Source organism: Hyperoodon ampullatus (assembly GCF_949752795.1).
Source record: "Hyperoodon ampullatus genome assembly, chromosome: X".
Lineage (NCBI taxonomy): Eukaryota > Metazoa > Chordata > Mammalia > Artiodactyla > Ziphiidae > Hyperoodon > Hyperoodon ampullatus.
The window spans coordinates 106784027-106804325 of record NC_136913.1 but is presented as its reverse complement, the minus strand read 5'-3'; the positions used below and the strand labels follow the sequence as shown (position 1 = coordinate 106804325).

The window sequence follows — 20299 nt, the reverse complement described above, 5'->3', positions numbered from 1 at the left end:
AATCAATGATCTATTCTCATTTCATAATAGTGAATATTTTGCATGGTTCAAGTAGTCATCCCATTTCAGATAATATTAGATAAAGCTCCATCATTCAACACTAGCAGGAGAATCTCTATTTGAAGCTTTCAAGTGGAGACCTCATCTTCCCAGGGGTTATTTCCATACTAATAGTTTAGATTTCACTGTTTTGAAAAGCAGATATTTATTCAGAAGCATTCAACTGAAAACTACATATACATTATCAGAGTGTGAGCTTTTGGAGAAGGATGAGAAAACAGAACTACCAGAAAGGTTAAGACTAAAAGAGAGAAAACCGACTGACAAAAGACAGAAACCTTGGGACTGGAGGAAAGCGCCAAAAGAAAGGGATGGGAGATGATTTTTTAAAAAAAGTATTTAAGTGAAATGCAGGTGGGAAAGATGATATTTAGAAAATAAGTATATGTGGGGCACAGGAATACAGAAGAAAATGAGGTATGAATACTGGAGAAGGTTTTGGATGTGAAAAAGTCAGAGTGGAATAAAGTATGCTGAGGTAACTTAAGGTCTCTTTGTGAAAGCATATTCAGGCTTTGTACTGGGTAAGGAGAAAGGTAAGAAGGCACACAGAGAGAAAGATATCCAAGAAAGCTTTGACATAAAGGGGCCAGGCAGTCAGAAATCTTGAGGGAACAGTGGTTGGGAAAAATGGCACTCTGAAAGCCAACACTGGCATAAAAAGAATCAGCAAGCGGTGGTACATGTTTATATGAGGGGTATGGAAGATTTCAAGATGGTGAGATGTTGTGTTTAAAATATACATATAATGATGACCCAAAACCTATGGGATGCAGCAAAAGCAGTTCTAAGAGGGAAGTTTATAACAATACAATCCTACCTCAAGAAACAAGAAACATCTCAAATAAACAACTTAACCTTACACCTAAAGCAATTAGAGAAAGAAGAACAAAAAACCCCAAAGTTAGCAGAAGGAAAGAAATCATAAAGATCAGATCACAAATAAATGAAAAATGAAGGAAATAATAGCAAAGATCAATAAAACTAAAAGCTGGTTCTTTGAGAAGATAAACAAAATTGATAAACCATTAGCCAGACTCAACAAGAAAAAGGGAAGAAGACTCATATCAACAGAATTAGAAATGAAAAAGGAGAAGTAACAACTGACACTGCAGAAATACAAAGGATCATGAGAGACTACTACAAGCAACTCTATGCCAATAAAATGGACAAGCTGGAAGAAATGGACAAATTCTTAGAAAAGTACAACCTTCCAAGACTGAACCAGGAAGAAATAGAAAATATGAATAGACCAATCACAAGCACTGAAATTGAAACTGTGGTTAAAAATCTTCCAACAGGGCTTCCCTGGTGGCGCAGTGGTTGAGAATCTGCCTGCCAATGCAGGGGACACGGGTTCGAGCCCTGGTCTGGGAAGATCCCACATGCCACGGAGCAACTGGGCCCGTGAGCCACAGCTACTGAGCCTGCGCGTCTGGAGCCTGTGCTCTGCAACGGGAGAGGCCGTGACAGTGAGAGGCCCGCACACTGCGATGAAGAGTGGCCCCCGCTCACCACAACTAGGGACAGCCCTCGCACAGAAATGAAGATCCAGCACAGCCAAAAAAAAAAAAAAAAACTTCCAACAAACAAAAGCCCAGAACCAGATGGCTTCACAGGCGAATTCTATCAAATATTTAGAGAAGAGCTAACACTTATCCTTCTCAAACTCTTCCAAAATATAGCAGAGGGAGGAACACTCCCAAACTCATTCTATGAGGCCACCATCACCCTGATACCAAAACCAGAAAAAGATGGCACAAAAAAGAAAACTACAGGCCAATATCACTGATGAACACAGATGCAAAAATCCTCAACAAAATACTAGCAAACAGAATCCAACAGCACATTAAAAGGATCATACACTATGATCAAGTGGGGTTTATCCCAGGAATGCAAGGATTCTTCAATATATGGAAATCAATCAATGTGATACACCATATTAACAAGCTGAAGGATAAAAACCATATGATAATCTCAATAGATGCAGAAAAAGCTTTCGACAAAGTTCAACACCCATTTATGATAAAAACACTCCAGAAAGTGGGCATACAGGGAACCTACCTCAACATAATAAAGAACATATATGAGAAACCCACAGCCAACATCGTTCTCAATGGTGAAAAACTGAAACCATTTCCTCTAAGATAAGGAACAAGACAAGGTTGTCCACTCTCACCACTACTATCCAACATAGTTTTGGAAGTTTTAGCCACAGCAATCAGAGAAGGAAAAGAAATAAAAGGAATCCAAATCAGAAAAGAAGAAGTAAAACTGTCACTGTTTGCAGATGACATGACACTATACATAGAGAATCCTAAAGATGCTACCAGAAAACTACTAGAGCTAATCAATGAATTTGGTAAAGTAGCAGGATACAAAATGCAGAAAAATCTCTTGCATTCCTATACACTAACAAAAAATCTGAAAGAGAAAATAAGACACTGATGAAAGAAATTAAAGATGATACAAACAGGTGGAGGGATATACCATGTTCTTGGATTGGAAGAATGAACACTGTGAAAATGACTATACTACGCAAAGCAATCTACAGATTCAATGCAATCCCTATCAAACTACCAATGGCATTTTTCACAGAACTAGAACAAAAATTTCACAATTTGTATGGAAACACAAAAGACCCTAAATAGTCAAAGCAGTCTTGAGAAAGAAAAACAGAACTGGAGGAATCAGGCTCCCTGACTTCAGACAATACCACAAAGCTACAGTAATCAAAACAGTATGGTGCTGGCACAAAAACAGAAATATAGATCAATGGAACAGGATAGAAAGCCCAGAGACAAACCCACGCACACATGGCCACCTTTTCTTTGACAACGGAGGCAAGAATATACAATGGCGAAGAGACAGCATCTTCAATAAGTGGTGCTGGGAAAACTGGACAGCTACATGTAAAAGAATGAAACTAGAACACTTCCTAACACCATACACAAAAACAAACTCAAAATGGATTAAAGACTGAAATGTAAGGCCAGACACTATAAAACTCTTAGAGGAAACCATAGGCAGAACACTCCATGACATAAATCACAGCAAGATCCTTTTTGACCCACTTCCTAGAGCAATGGAAATAAAAACAAAAAATAAACAAATGGGGGCTTCCCTGGTGGTGCAGTGATTAAGAATCTGCCTGCCAATGCAGGGGACACGGGTTTGATCCCTGGTCCGGGAAGATCCCACATGCCGTGGAGCAACTAAGCCCATGCACCACAACTACTGAGCCTGCGCTCTAGAGCCCGCAAGCCACAACTACTGGAGCCCACATGCCACAACTACTGAAGCCTGCGTGCCTAGAGCCCGTGCTCTGCCACAAGAGAAGCCACTGCAATGAGAAGTCCGTGCACCACAACAAAGGGTAGCCCCCGCTCACCGCAACTAGAGAAAGCCCGCACACAGCAACAAAGACCCAATGCAGCCAAAAATTAAAAAATAAATAAATTTGTTTAAAAAAAATAAACAAATGGGACCTAATGAAACTTAAAAGCTTTTGTACAGCAAAGGAAACCATAAACAAGACAAAAAGACAACCCTCAGAATGGGAGAAAATATTTGCAAACGAAGCAACTGACAAAGGATTAATCTCCAAAATATACAAACAGCTCATGTGACTCAATATCAAAAAAACAAACAACCCAATCCAAAAATGGGCGGAAGACCTAAATAGACATTTCTCCCAAGAAGATATACAGATTGCCAAGAAACACATTAAAGGATGCTCAACTTCACTAATCATTAGAGAAATGCAAATCAAAACCACAAAGAGGTACCACCTCACACCGGTCAGAATGGCCATCATCAAACATTCTATAAACAATAAGTCATGGAAAGGGTGTGGAGAAAACAGAACCCTCTTGCACTGCTGGTGGGAATGTAAGGTGATACAGCCACTATGGAGAACAGTATGGAGGTTCCTTAAAAAGCTAAAAACAGAACTGCCACATGACCCAGCAATCCCACTCCTGGGCATATACCCTGAAAAAACCGTAATTCAAAAAGAGTTATGTACCACAACGTTCATTGCAGCACTATTTACAATAGCCAGGACATGGAAGCAACCTAAGTGTCCACTGACAGATGAATGGATAAAGAAGACGTGGGACATGTACACAATGGAATATTACTCAGCCATAAAAAGAAACGAAATTGAGTTATTTGTAGTGAGGTGGATGTACCTAGAGTCTGTCATACAGAGTGAAGTCAGAAAGAGAAAAACAAATACTGTATGCTAACACATACATATGGAATCTAAAAAAAATGGTTTTAATGAACCTAGGGGCAGGACAAGAATAAAGACCCAGAGGTAGAGACTGGACCTGAGGACACGGGGAGGGGGAAGGGTAAGCTGGGACGAAGTGAAAGAGTAGCACTGACATATATACACTACCAAATGTAAAACAGATAGCTAGTGGGAAGCACCTGCACAGTACAGGGAGATCAGCTTGTGCTTTGTGACCACCTAGAGGGGTGGGATAGGGAGGGTGGTAGGGAGACGCAAGAGGGAGGGGATATGGGGATATATGTATACATATAGCTGGTTCACTTTGTTATACAACAGAAACTAATACAACATTGTAAAGCAATTATACTCCAATAAAGATGCTAAAAAAAAAGCAAAACACTCAGTTACAGGTAACTTGTTACAACAGCTATAGGAAACTAACTCACATTGTTTCTATTTCTTTTTGGTTAGACGCTGCCTAAATGCTGAGGATTTCTTTTAATTTCTCTAGTTACGTTCCTCTTTGGACAAGTGAGTATAATTTAACCAACTGGATTTCATCTAACATCTACATCTGTCAAGCAACTGGGACTGCTAACATATTACCAGTGCATGTTAGCCAAGTGATACCTATTTAAAATAGGACTGAGATTACTTTTATAACATAACAAGTTAATTTAAAAATTTACGACTGCTTTTTTTTTTTTTGTTTGTTTGTTTTTTTTTTGCGGTACGCGGGCCTCTCACTGTTGTGGCCTCTCCCGTTGCGGAGCACAGGCTCCGGACACACAGGCTCAGCGGCCATGGCTCACGGGCCCAGCCGCTTCGCGGCATGTGGGATCTTCCCGGACCGGGGCACGAACCCGTGTCCCCTGCATCGGCAGGCGGACTCCCAACCACTGCGCCACCAGGGAAGCCCACGACTGCTTTAAAGCACAGAAAACCTTTTATTCTAAGAGGGAAAGATTTTAAAATTCCTGGGGAGGGGCTTCCCTGGTGGCACAGTGGTTAAGAATCCGCCTGCCAATGCAGGGGACACGGGTTTGAGCCCTGGTCCGGGAAGATCCCACATGCCGTGGAGCAACTAAGTCCGTGTGCCACAACTACTGAGCCTGCGCTCTAGAGCCTGTGAGCCACAACTACTGAAGCCCGCGCACCTAGAGCCCGTGCTCCACAGCAAGAGAAGCCACCGCAATGAGAAGCCCGCGCACCGCAACGAAGAGTAGCCCCTCCTTGCCACAACTAGAGAAAGCCCGCACGCAGCAACGAAGACCCAATGCAGCCAAAAATAAAATAAATTTGAAAGAAATGTTAAAAAAAATAAAAGGCTTAATAAGCTTCAATGAACAAAATAAAACATACATATACCTGTACATATACATACACACAGTATACGTGTGTGTGTGTGTATTTATTTAGCCTAGTCAGCTGGGTAAAGATAGCCATGGGCGTGTGCCAAGGAGAGGAGACTGACTGCTTCTCTAGCAATAATGTGGGAATATGGGGAGTTGGAGGGGAGAAAAAAACACACAGAAAACCCACTTACCTGGTATTTTCACACAATACAAAAGTTTCTATTTCCCTCAGGCTTTTATTATTAAAGTTGTCAAATATATAGAACAAAGGTTATTTTAAATGGGAAAAGGATATAAAGTAGGATGTATATCTGACTGCAACTGTGTGAAAATATATACTCATGGACAAACCTGGAGGTAATTTTTAATATATGGGTAAAATATGTTGGTTAAGGTGACAGGATTATAGGTGACCTTTTTCTCCAAAATGTCTTTAATAATATTTTTACTTAAAGTCTCTCCGGTTAGCACCACTGGCCTGGGTCAGGAGCCTGGTCATGGGGAAGGCAGCCGAGAGCAAAGAGGTGGATGGGCTAGTTGCCCCCTCATCCTCCTCCACCAGGGTTCTGCAGTCACCAAGCAGAGGGAGACAGGATGGAGTTGTGTCTCCACTTGCACCACAGACAGGCTGCCCCAGCCACCCTGTGGAGCTCAGCATTGAGACCCAAGCCACCTCTGCAGGTGCATTTGGTGAGTTGCAGGCTCCTGGGCTGCAGCCCCTGCACTCAGCATGACTGCGGCTGCCAGGGCATCCTGGAGAAGAGCAGGTTCGGCACTGAATTTCATCAGTTTTTGATAGAAAGAGCAAAACTTGGACATTTTGAGGAGTTTTATGGATTACTGCAACATGTTCATAAGATACCTAATGTTGACATTTTATTAGGCTATACGGACATCCAGGGATACTTACTATCTATAAATAAAGATGATAATTATCACATAACTGCTTCAATATCCAACCTGCTGCTTAGGATTTTTACACAGAAAAAAAGGAAGAAGCAAACAGTGCCTTTGGTACAGACATGCTAATGAAGAAGGAAAATGTTTTAACCAATGTTCTGTCAACCAGAGAAAAAAGCCAGATCTAGTTAATTGGTATGCACCAAGACTTCAGGTGTGTCTTCTATTACAGATGTTGACATTCCCCAAGAAACACACCATAGGATTAGTTCATCTTCACAAACACAACAACACTGAACATTCCCTAGGGACTCTATAGCTGGGATGGTTTCATTCTAAGGGAGACACTACATGGCTTAGAGAAGGTCCCAGGGATCTTCTGTGTGTGTGTGTGTGTGTGTGTGTGCTACTTTTGTTTTTTTAATTTTTGGCCATGCTGTGTGGCATGTGGGATCATAGTTCCCCAACCAGGGATTGAACCTGCATTGGAAGCACAGAGTCTTAACCGCTGGACCGCCAAGGAAGTCCCTTCCTCCCCCCACCCACCCCCCGCCAGGGATCTTTATATCCTGGCTTATTCCAGGAGGTCTGGCTCGCAGCACAGGACTATATTGGCTGTTAATGATGACGTTTTAGATGTTAATGGTATAGAAGTTTCAGGGAAGAGTTTTGATCAAGTAATAGGATGACTGCAAACAGTTACAACGTCATCATAATAGAAGGTAAGTAAACAGGAGAATAACGTTAGGAACAGTAGGACTTCTGGCAGCTCTAGCCAATCTACTGATAATAGCTTTCTCGGCTATCCACAGCAGATTGAACCAAACATTGAGCCAAAGGATGAAGATGACATTATTACTGAAGACAGCGGTGTGCCACACTAGATTCCTAAAGCTGTTCCTACTATCAAAAGACTGGAAATGGTTAACCCAAATAGAACAAACTCAGTTTTGAGTCTGGAAAGAATAGTTTTATTCCATCTAATTAAATGAGTTTAGCACCCCTAGCAAATGGTACAAACAGAATTTGAAACACATGTTCCAGATCAAAAACTCTTAGAAGACGGAACAATCATAACATCATGAAACCATCGTTTGAATGTCTTCTGAGTGAGGATGTCACAGGACTTGCAAATTTGGGTAGTTTAAGAACTTTTAAACTTCCGAGCCAATGACCTGGAATAGGCATGAGAATAATGTTGCAAGTTTAAAATGTTCTTAAAATAAATAGAAACAGAAAATAGATTAGTGATTGCTTACAGCTGGGAGAGGAGGGGAATGGGGAATAACTGCAAATGGTTACTGACTGGGTTTCTTTTTGGAGTAATGAAAATATTCTAAATTAGATTGTAATGGTGATTGTGCAACTCTGAATATACTAAAATCACTGAACTGTACACCTTAAAATTAATTTTATGGTATGTGAATTATATCTCTAAAGCTGTTTAAATGCTTTTCAAATAGTAGTTTGGTAATTGTTAGTACAAACTTTGGTGGATCAGAGGTGATTTTAAGTCTAAAACAAAGGGAGCTCTGCTAATCAAATTATATGCTCTTGATATGGAAAACTAGATGCTACAGTACATTTTCAGAACTATGTGAGAGGACTAAATTATTTCTGTTTGAAGTGGTTAAATATTTAACCTGTTACAACGATTCCAGTTAGTTTTTCCTTTAACCACATTCTTTAAATTTTAATGTGAAATCTGATTCTCTTTTGGTACTCTGAGGACCTCAGTTCTTGTGTACCCAGTATTTTATTTCTTAATGTTGTTCTTTTGTCGCTAATTGTTACAAATCATTTTCTGAAATGCATTATTTTCTAACTTCTAAGAAATCAAACCAATTGGCTGTTCTTAGGAGTTTCTTTCCACATTATGAAGCACTGAAGCTATGTTCCTAAATTATGAAATTCTGTGACAGTTTTTCACATTGATGTTTGTCCAGCCTATAGATTATATATTTATAAAATAATTCCAAATAGGTATAATTTATGTTTTAAAATGCAGTTAATTTCACTGACTCTGGCAATATAGGAGACACTCTCTTTTAATTCTTATCCTCATTCCTAATCTCATTGGAAAGCATTCCTTTTGTTTTGGGTGTGTGTATCTATATATATGTTGGTAGGCTTTTGAACTTTTTTAATGTACATATGGTCCCCAACTTACAGTGGTTTGACTTATGATTTTTCCAGTTTATAATGGTGCAACAGTGATACGCATTCAGTAGAAACCTTACTTCGAATTTTGATCTTTTCCTGGGCTAGCACAGTTTGATACTCTGTAGTGATGTTGGGCAGCACGGCGAGCCACAGCTTCCAGTCAGCCCAGGAGATCACAAGGGTCAATAACTGATATACTCATAACTTTTCTGTACCCTACAACCATTCCACTTTCACTTTCAGTACAGTATTTGATAAATTACATGAGACATTCCACACTTTATTATAAAATAGGCTTTGCGTTACATGATTTTGCCCAACTGTAAGCTAATATAAGTGTTCTGAGCACATTTAAAGTAGGCTAGGCTAAGCTATGATGTTTGGTAGGTTAGGTGTATTAAATGAATCTTCAGCTTATGATACTTTCAACTTAGGATGGTTTTATTGGGATGTAACCTCATTGTAAGTTGAGGAAGATCTGTATTCAAGTAGTGCAAATTGTTTTGGATATAAAATGCACTTAGATTAAAAGGTTTTTACACACAGGACAAACCTGTGCACTTTTTTGTGCAAAGATTTTGGATTTTCTTCAGTGAGATTATTCTGGGAACACTGCCTACACTTTAAGAGAAAGCTGTGGTATTTACCACTGACAAGTAAAGTTTATCTATATTATTTTCATTAGGCTATTTATTTCCCACACATCCACTTAGAACAAGTAAATGTGAGGCTGCGAACTTTCATTCTTTACCTGATTTCTTCGGCATTTATCATTGTACTATGTGCATAAGCACTACAGTATGCATGTACATAGAAATTAAGAATATTATGAAGTTCCTGTGGTTTATAGATAATTCCCCCCCAAATTATTAAATCATCTTATAGCAGGGCTAGTATGGATGCCTTTGTAACAGTTGTGTGCTATTAAAAGAATGAAGGATCAAATGATTCTCTTTCAAAGGATAGCTTCTCTAAATGGTTTAAAAAATATGAAGAAATAAATTCTGGATTAATTGAAAAAAAACCCTCTAATGTTAAAGCGATAGAAAAAAAATCCCACGCAGGGAAATATTTTTGTGAGATTTAATATCAGAACACTACTCAGAAATGTATTTAAGTATTAAGCTTTCTAATAAAAATCTTACTTGAAAAGTAATAGTAATTTCTTAAAGTGACTACTATTTGGTAGTCAATTATTACAGTATAAGTAATTTTAAAAAACAATCTATCCCATAATATCATGTTTCAGTTATCACAGCATCTTAGAACAAAATAAGCAAGCAGTTTTATATGTGTACAAGACACTGAAGAAAGTAATTTTGAAGATTAATATAAATTTAATTATTTAAGATGGTATACTAGGGAACTATCTCTGATGACTGAAAGTTAACAATTACAAATACTTATTAAATCTTTTTAAGTCAAAGTAGCACCTGAATAACAAATTACTGTTCTTAACAAATAAGCGGCGAAACCTCTAGTCTTTTTCTATTGAGCTCACAGATCTCTACAGCCTGCGTTTCACCCGTATGGGCTCTGGAAGAAATTCAGTCACTATAGACTCATTTAATGAACTAAAAATACTTATCATCCCTGCAACCAAGGGCTTTGCTAATCTCTCATCATGAAAAAGCATTTCTTAAGTAACTGTATTGACGTGGCACATTAAAAGGGAATTAAATGATTGTTATGGGTTGAACTGTGCCCCCTCAAAACTATGTTGAAGTCCTAACCACTGGTTAGGAATGTGACCTTATTTGGATATAGGGTCCTTGCAGATATAATCAAGTTCAGACAAGGTCATTAGGATGCCCTCATCCAATATGACTGATATTCTTGTAGGAAAAGGAGAAGAAACACAGGGAAGATGGCCATGTGAAGACAGAGGCAGAGACTGCAGTGATGATGTACTGACGAACCAAGGAACACCAAGGATCAATGGCAACACCAGAAGCTAAGAGAAAGCCACGGAACAGGTTCTCCCCAGCACCTTCAGAGACAGCATGGCCCTGCCAACACCTTGATCTTGGATGTCTAGCTACCAGAACTGTGAGAAAATTAATTTCTTATTTTGTTCTTTTTTTGGCTGTGCCGTGCGGCATGTGGGATCTTAGTTCCCTGACCAGGCATCAAACCCGGGCCCCCTGCAGTGGAAGTGTGGTTTTAACCACTGGACCACCAGGGAAGTCCCTGAATTTCTGTTGTTTTAAGTCACTCAGTTTGCAGTACTTTATTATGGCAGCCCTAAGAAACTAATATTGGGTTGGCCAAAAAGTTCATTTGGGTTTTTCCGTAAGAGCATACAGAAAAACCTGAAAGAACTTTTTGGCCAACCCAATACAATGATGTTAAAAATATGACAAAAATTAAGCAAACAACATAACCCTATTAGCTCCCACTGCAGTACTACCATGCTAACTGAAACACATTATGTAATTAAATAAGGGCATCTGTTGAAAACTCAGAAAACATGTTTTTAGAATCTCATCTATGACATCTTTCCTGATTCCTCCATTCAAAACCCTAGTAGAATGACTATTCTTTGTGCCCTCACTATATCCTCTAAATAATTTGCTGAGGGGGCTTCCCTGGTGGTCCAGTGGTTAAGACTCCATGCTTCCACTGCAGGGGGCACGGGTTCAATTCCTGGTCGGGGAACTAAGATCCCACATGCTGCGCAGTGCGGAAAGAGAGAAAGAGACAGAAAGGGTAAAAGAAAGAAAGAGAGAAAGGAAGAGAGAAAGAAAGAGAAAGAGAGAAAGAAGGAAAGAAAGAAAGAAGGAAAAGAAAGAAAGAAAGAGAGAAAAAGGAAGAAAGAAAGAAAGGAAGAAAGAAAGGAAGAAAAATAGCTGAGGAGCCAAGTTGTACTAGAACAAGACTGAATAATTTCTGCATGTGTGTATGTTTGTAGGTATACCTATATGTACGTTGTTTGAAGGAAGGTCCTTTATAGCAAGGGCTCTGTCTTATCACATTTGTATTCCCAGTGCCTACAGCAATGTGTGACATACAGTAGTGCTTCATCAACATTGGGCAAAAGAATGAATGTTGGAGCACCTCTATTAGGTCACTGCTGTCACTATCCCACATCCCACCCACCACCTCCACTGGACTCTTGAGATCACTGTGAGGACTAAAAATTGGTAATATGCCATTGTGCCCAGGAAATGTGACCGAACTAGGAAATATATGCATACCAAGCAAACAGTACAACTCAGTGATAAAAACCTATACTAAAATCACATTTCAAAAATATAAGGTTTGTAAAACTTTTCATAGTAACATCATAAAAATCTTATATGTGCTAACTCAAAACACCGTCATAATTTTAAATTTATCTTAATATTCTCTCTTTGCTCATTATACGTAGAAATATTGTAAGATTTTTCTCATCAGTTGCTTTTCTCCCCTATAGAGGATCCAGCATAGGGATCTTGTCAAACAAGCAACATTCTCCTTGACCCAGTGCAGTGGAGGTCAATCCCTCTTTTTTTTTTTTTGTTTAAGATTTATCTATTATTTTTTAAATTTATTTTTGGCTGTGTTGGGTCTTAGTTGTGGCACGTGGGATCTTTCATTGCGGTGCATGGGCTCTTTGTTGCGGTGCATGGCTTTCTCTAGTTGTGGCATGCGGGTTTTCTTTTCTCTAGTTGTGGCGCACAGGCTCCAGGGCGCGTGGGCTCTGTAGTTGTAGCGTGGGGGTTCCAGAGCGCATGGGCTCTGTAGCTTGCGGCACGCAGGCTCTCTAGTTGAGGTGTGTGAGCTCAGTAGTTGTGGCGTGGTGGGCTTAGTTGCCCTGTGGCATGTGGGATCTTAGTTCCCTGACCAGGGATCAAACCCACGTCCCATGCACTGGAGGGCAGATTCTTTACCACTGGACCATCAGGGAAGTCCCTCAATCCCTCTTTTAATGATCTTAAAGTGTTAGTTCCCTGCTTAGAAATAGCATTTTGGTTTACAAAGCTGTAGTATCTAAGAAATGTATCTACGTAAATGTGACATAGTATAAAAAAGCTGTATTTTAAAAATGGCACGCCCTTGGGCTTCCCTGGTGGCGCAGTGGTTAAGAGTCCGCCTGCCGATGCAGGGGACACGGGTTCATGCCCCGGTCCGGGAAGATCCCACATGCTGCGGAGTGGCTAGGCCCGTGAGCCATGGCTGCTGAGCCTGCGCATCCGGAGCCTGTGCTCCGCAACGGGAGAGGCCACAACAGTGAGAAGCCCACTTACCACAAAAAAAAAAAAGACATGCCCTAAACAAAAAGGGTATATACATATACATATATATGTATATATATATGATTTTTTAAATTCAGCTTTTATACTATGATACATTTACATAAAAATTCAACTTTTAGGACTTCCCTGGTGCAGTGGTTAAGAATCCGCCTGCCAATGCAGGGGACATGGGTTCGATCCCTGGTCCGGGAAGATCCCACATGCCACGGAGCAACTAAGCCCATGTGCCACAACTCCTGAGCCTGAGCTCTAGAGCCCACGAGCCACAACTACTGAAGCACGTGTGCCTAGAGCCTGTGCTCCGCAACAAGAGAAGCCACCGCAATAAGAAGCCCATGCACAGCAACAAAGACCCAATGCAGCCAAAATAAATAAATAAATAAAATTAAAAATTCAACTTTTAGTCAAATTGTTCATTTATACTACTAAGTTCTTCAAACTATGAAGCATATTTTCATTTAACCTTAAGTTAAATGGTCAATAAAACATTTTTGAGGTTAATTACATTCAATCAAATCAAAAGTTCTCTCCCTAAAATTAAGCACTAGAGCCATTTAAATAACTGAATGGCATTAATGAGCACTTAGCCCATAAGCTCAGTCAATAACATCAACTTATTAATACTGCTGCCTACAATATATGCTTGATCATGAAGCCTACTTCTGTAAACACCTGAAAGGCCATACTGAGAATCCACAAAGGGAGTATCAATTACATGTTCTATACTTAATTTAGAAAGTCATAGTAATACTTAAATTTGAGCCCAGACCTCCAATATTTGGCAAATTATTTATAATAATTAACTCCACAGGTACAGTTCTCTCAGAATGGACCCACAGTAAGGTATTCCCTCATCTTTTTCTTTGGTTTTTTTTTTCTCTCATCTTTTTCGACAAATTGCGGGAATGTGTTCCCCAAAAGAATGTTTTGTATGAAGAATACACGGGTTTGGGCTCAAGAATTCACTCAAGATAATAAAAAGGCTCAAGATCACTAGTATCTCCTCCTCCATTTTACTGAAAACTGTTCAGAACTTAAAGACAATTTACAGTGCTCGTTAATCAAGTCTTTGATTCAAAAACAAACCATCTATATAACCCAAACTGTAGATCCATAACACAGATTAATACTATTTATGCCTATTCAGAGTCTAGATTAAAACCTTTGCTAAAATCAGAACAGGCAGAAAAACAAAATCTCATGATGGATATCAACCCAATATTTAATACAAACAACTGTTTTCCTTTTTAAAAGAGAGGGGAAAAAAGAATCCTACTATCCAGGCTGTGAATACTTTGTTTATCCTTTAAGAACCTTTTCTGTGTGCATGTAACACATGCACGTTATAAATATTTCTAAAGGGGATTTATAGTATATGCTATTTTTATAATTTGCTTTTTTCTCTTTAATAATATATCATAAGCATCTCTCCACATCAATTTTTATCTAGATTAGAAACATTATTTTAAATGGATGACTAGTACCTGACTGTATGAATGTATTTATCATAACCTCACCAATTCCATACTGCTGAACATTAATTTTAGATGTATATTTTTAAAAAGAGAAAATACACACATGATCAAATAATTCAAGAGGTACAAAAGCTGCATCCATTCCACCCCTTATACCTTAAACCTCTGGTTCCCTTCCTAGAAGCAGTCACTCTTACCAGTTTCTTCTGCATTCCTCCAAAGATAGGTTTTAAAAAACACAAATGTCGGACTTCCCTGGTGGCACAGTGGTTATGAATCAGCCTGCCAATGTAGGGGACATGGGTTCTAGCCCTGGCCCAGGAAGATCCTGCATGCCATGGAGCAACTAAGCCCGTGTGCCACAACTACTGAGCCTGCGCTGTAGAGCCTGTGAGCCACAACTACTGAAGCCCGCGCGCCTAAAGTCCATGCTCTGCAACAAGAGAAGCCACCCGCTCGCTGCAACTAGAGAAAGCCCGTGCGCAGCAACGAAGACCCAATGCAGTGAAAAATAAAACAAATTAAAAAAACCCCACAAATGTTAACATATTCTATATATATACAGTTATGCACCTTCATTGCTGGACATTTATAAAGCTAACAATTTTTTTTTTTTTTTTTTTTTGCTATACGCGGGCCTCTCACTGCTGTGGCTTCTCCCGTTGCGGAGCCCAGGCTCCGGACGCGCAGGCTCAGCGGCCATGGCTCACGGGCCCAGCCGCTCCGCGGCATGTGGGATCCCCCCGGACCGGGGCACGAACCCACGTCCCCTGCATCAGCAGGCGGACTCTCAACCACTGCGCCACCAGGGAAACCCTAAAGCTAACAATTTTTTGCTATTATAGAGAATGTTGGAGTGAATATCCTTCTGTTTATTTGCTTTTAACATCAATATTAAGTGGTCTCAAACAGGAGCGTATCCTGTCACCATTTATTTTTAATCTATCTTGTTTTTGACTGAGAATAGTCTTAAGAAAAAGCTTGAAAGCACTTATTAATCTACGATGAACATCTCTATAGAAAATAGATAAATTTACATATGGCAAATACTAATGGCCAACAAACGTATGCAAAAATGTTACATATCATTAGTAATCAAAGAAATAAACCCTTTAAAAGATACCATTTTTGTCCTGTTTGGCAGAGATTGCCATCACTACCAACAATAAAAATCCAGCAGTGAAGGTATGGGACAATAGGCACTCTTTTTTTTTTTTTTTTTCTTCTCCCTTTTTTTTTTTTTTTTTTGCGGTACGTGGGCCTCTCACTGTTGTGGCCTCTCCCGTTGTGGAGCACAGGCTCCGGACGTGCAGGCTCAGCGGCCATGGCTCACGGGCCTAGCCGCTCCACGGCATGTGGGATCTTCCCGGACCAGGGCACGAACCCGTGTCCCCTGCATCGTCAGGCAGACTCTCAACCACTGTGCCACCAGGGAAGCCCACAATAGGCACTCTTGCTGGTGGAACTAAAAACTGGTACACCTTTTCTAGAAAGCAATCTGACAATATATTCTAAAAGTCTTAAAATATATGATTTGTTTCTGAACCAGCCATTCTAGTACTAAGCATTAACGCTAAGAAAATGATCAGTATATATAAGGATGTTCAATACAGTGCTATTTATAAAAACAAAAAAACTCAATTCTAACAAAAGAGAACAACAATTTGGTAATGTGTATACTACAGGTTGTAGAAGAATACTACAGAACACAGATATGTATGTGTTCATGATGTTGTATCTGGTGAAATGAGCTGGTTATAAACCAGTATTGGTCAGTATGATCCCAATTATAAAAAATACTGATATAGACAGACTTAGGCTAAATTACACGTCAAAATTCTACTGTGGTTATTATCTCTGTGCACTGGGATTATTGGTTTTCATTTTCTTTGTTGTGGTTTTCTTAATTTTCTAAATTTTATCCAGCAAATATATTAGATTCTAATCAAAAGAAAAAAGCACTTGGACTCTTGATTAGTCAAGGTGTCTTATATAATTCTGCCCAGCAGGCTGGGGCTGTTATTTGGCTATTTGCCATGTGACAATGCTTCCTGCATCTGTGAATAAACTGGCCCAGTAAGCTATCAATAGCAGCGCCTGCTATTGCAAGGTTTTGGTTCTTCCTTCACAGAAGATAATTTTTATAACTTATTACAAGGAGAGGGAAGAATATACTCTTAGGTTCTTATCTTTTTGCCTATCCTGAGAATTTCTGCCAACTTGATACTTTGTAATATTACTGTCAAACATCAGGTTAAAAAAAAAAAAAGAGGATACAGGTCAACTCCCAGAGATAAAAGCAGTAACCAGGTCACGTCCACAGTGGTTGGCCATGAACACGTCTTGTGGTTCACTGCCTGGGTGGCAGTAAATCATTAGCAGAGAGGGCTGAGAAACACAGGTAATAATAATACCTGACTGCTACTTATTGTTAACTTGAGTTGAAAATAAAAGTTTTCATTGAAAAATGTTCTGAGCGATGTCTATCGCTGGAGTTCTAAACTTGTTCACTCAATGCCTTAAAAAAATAGGGGCTTCCCTGGTGGTGCAGTGGTTGAGAGTCCGCCTGCCGATGCAGGGGACACGGGTTCGTGCCCTGGTCCGGGAGGATCCCACATGCCGCGGAGCGGCTGGGCCCGTGAGCCATGGCCGCTGAGCCTGCGCGTCCGGAGCCTGTGCTCCAAAACGGGAGAGGCCACAACAGTGAGAGGCCCGCATACTGCAAATAAATAAATAAATAAATAAATAATAAATAAATAAACTAGACTTCCCTGGTGGTGCAGTAGTTAAGAATCCGCTTGCCAATACAGGTGACATGGGTTCAATCCCTGCTCCAGGAAGATCCCACATGCCGCGGAGCAACTAAGCCCATGCGCCACAACTACTGAGACTGTGCTCTAGAGCCCGCGTGCCACAACTACTGAAGCCCATGTGCCTAGAGCCTGTGCTCCACAACAAGAGAAGCCACCGCAATGAGAAGCTCGCACACCACAATGAGGAGTAGCCCCCTCTAGCCACAACTAGAGAAAGCCCGCGCATAGCAATGAAGACCCAACGCAGCCAAAAATAATAAATAAATTTATAAAATAATAATAATAATAATAAATTAATTTGGGGGACTGGTAAGAAAGGCGTCTCCCCTGATCCTTGGCCAAAAAAAATTTCCCTAAAATAATTTTTACAAAAGGGCAGCTCAGAATCAAGTACACTGAAAAGTAAAATCATTATGTTTTGTAGACATCCACAAGCAAAACTTGTTCAACATAATTTACTTATATTTGTAATGAACAGGATAATAGAAATCACTCTTTCATTTTAAGATAAGAAAACTAAAGCATAAGGAAGTTAAATGAATCGACTAAGGCCATAGCATCTGGAACTTATTCTGTTTGATACTCATCCAGATAACTTATTCTGACAGAGTGACTAGGATGCAGTACTGAAAAAAGTCAGATGGTTCCACAAGTGCTATTCTGAGGTTCTTTTGATGGATGATTTGGTGAATGGGTACTACCTACTGTAGATCTTTCTCAGAATTAAGTATTCTCCTCCATGATCATGTTGGGATCTCAAGCAAGTGCTGAAACAAGTGCTTGATAAAAGCCAACATCTTTTCTTTTTCCCCAGTAAAAATATTTTGTCCTATCTAAAAGACACTCTGTTGTCTATAAGCAAACATTTAGTAGGTTTGTCTTCCATTGGGCTTGAGTTAAAAAATGACAACAAAGTAAAGGAAACTGCCACAAGTGACTATAAGGCAAATTAAAACAGTACAACATAGGTAATGAATGCTCACGTGTTCTAAACACTATCTATAAACTAATTTTCATTTCCTTTCACCCCATCATTTTAGCTACATGTATTTACTCTAATCTACTAAAACATGCTGAATTGAAACTAAGTTTCTAATCCTATTTGTTTTAACAAGGTCAAAATTTAAACATGAGCTTGTGTGATTCCACAGCCCATCCTCTTCTACCATGTTACCTCTGATAATAACTAAAATATGTAATGTGCTTCACAATTTAGAATTTTTTCATATATGGTAGCTAATTTAACCTACACAACACATCACACCCCTATTTGAAATATGAGGAAACTGGTTTTCTGACTGGTTGTTACTCATCAAAAATCATGTGGCCCGTAAATGACAGTAAAAAAAGCAAACCCAGTGATTCTGACCAATATAAGTATAGGAAATTATTACTGGCAGAAAGGGTAGTCCAGTGAGGTAGAAAATGTTAGGCTCTGTGCCCTTTCAAGGCTTAAAAAATTAGGTGGAGCCATACAAAAGTATATCACATAGCAATATATGCTGAGAAGCCTGTGTTTTGAGGTCAACAAAATTATTACAGGAATAAGCATAAAAGTTCAAACCATATATAAGTATTTATAGATATGCCAGGGAATACACAGCGGCACCACCTTTGCCCAGTTTAGGAAATAAGCCTTAACTTACTCAGTTCAACTTCTGTCTGACCATCTGAGTTCAAGCTACTCCCAGTCTATGCAGGTACACCTCACTTTTCACCACAACCCACATCCTTGAAAATACATTATAGAAGCAGATCATAATAGTGAATCACATGTATCCATAACAAAGACTGGGTACCAATCACACCAAATCAAATCTCAAAATGTATTAAATAGCAGAGCTACATCTGTACCATAATTAAAAATAATAAAAATCCACACCAAGTCCTACAAAATGGACATAAATATGCTTTTACCACACAAAGGACAACCTATTAAGTATACACAAAGTAGATAAAACATATAACTCTTAAGTTTGGCCTCAAATTCTTATGGTAGATACATTTCTTTTATAATATATAATATTCCAAATGCTCTTTTCATGTTTTGAATTAAGTGGAATAAATATACTTAAAAATTTATGAAAAAGAAAAAAGAAACATGGAGGCAACGAGGTTGAGTGATTTGCTCACAATCCCACAGCTAATCGGAAACAAAGCCAACACAAGAACTCAGGCTTTCAATCTAGTGTTCTTTCCACTGTACCACATGACCTCTAAGACATGAAAATAATATTTGTTCAATTCAATGTCAACTTATTTTACCACTACTGTTTTTATCTCCTCAAATCTACTCACACAATGACCTTAAACAGTGCTACAGATTACATTCTGTAATATGTAATACTATTACCAGATTAGACCACAGACAAACCTTGAGAACTGACAGCTCATGATAACCTCCCATCCTCAAAAAAACAAGGGCATCTATTTTGCCATATTCATCTTTTGAATTCTACCACATAGTATACTAATACCTGGCAGATATAGTAGGTGCTCAGTAAGTTGTTTCTTATTTTTTAAATAAATCATAGCACTTTTTTTTTCTGTAAGCACCAGCTACCAGACTTAAATATGAGACCAAACAAAAACAGTGAAATATCATTAGTTCATATTTGGAGTCTCTAAGCCTTTATAATATAAACAAACGATTTACTAAACAAGTTAATGTTTACAACCAAATATAAGGGGAACATTTACGTTACTAAAATATTTCAAGCACTATACAAGTTAACTATACAAGTTAATTACAATAATTCTTATCTATTGAAATGGGCCTAACTAACCTTTAGTCAGCATTACTTTGTCCCCCTCGTTGGAGTCATCGAATGCACCAGAAAGCAATAAAATTACAGGTGTAGTACAATGGGCGCCGGACTAGGACCTAGCCTCTAGTCCAAGCTCTGTTAATAATCAGATATATAACCTTGGGCAATTCACTTTTTGTGTCTTAACCTGTTCATAAAAACAAAAGAGCTGAACTACTAATCACCAGGGACCTTTATGATCTTAAATTTTTTTTTAATGATTCTTATCCACATAGATTCTACATTCA

At 39.1% G+C, this 20299-nt stretch overlaps 1 pseudogene across 1 annotated transcript; it reads left to right on the top strand.

Annotated features, from left to right (window-relative positions):
* The first annotated feature begins 6152 nt into the window (after nt 1-6152).
* LOC307069785 (partitioning defective 6 homolog beta-like) lies at nt 6153-7640 on the top strand (annotated as a pseudogene). Its single transcript has 2 exons — nt 6153-6345; nt 7139-7640. The product of its transcript is annotated as a partitioning defective 6 homolog beta-like (transcript).
* Nucleotides 7641-20299: the final 12659 nt, after the last annotated feature.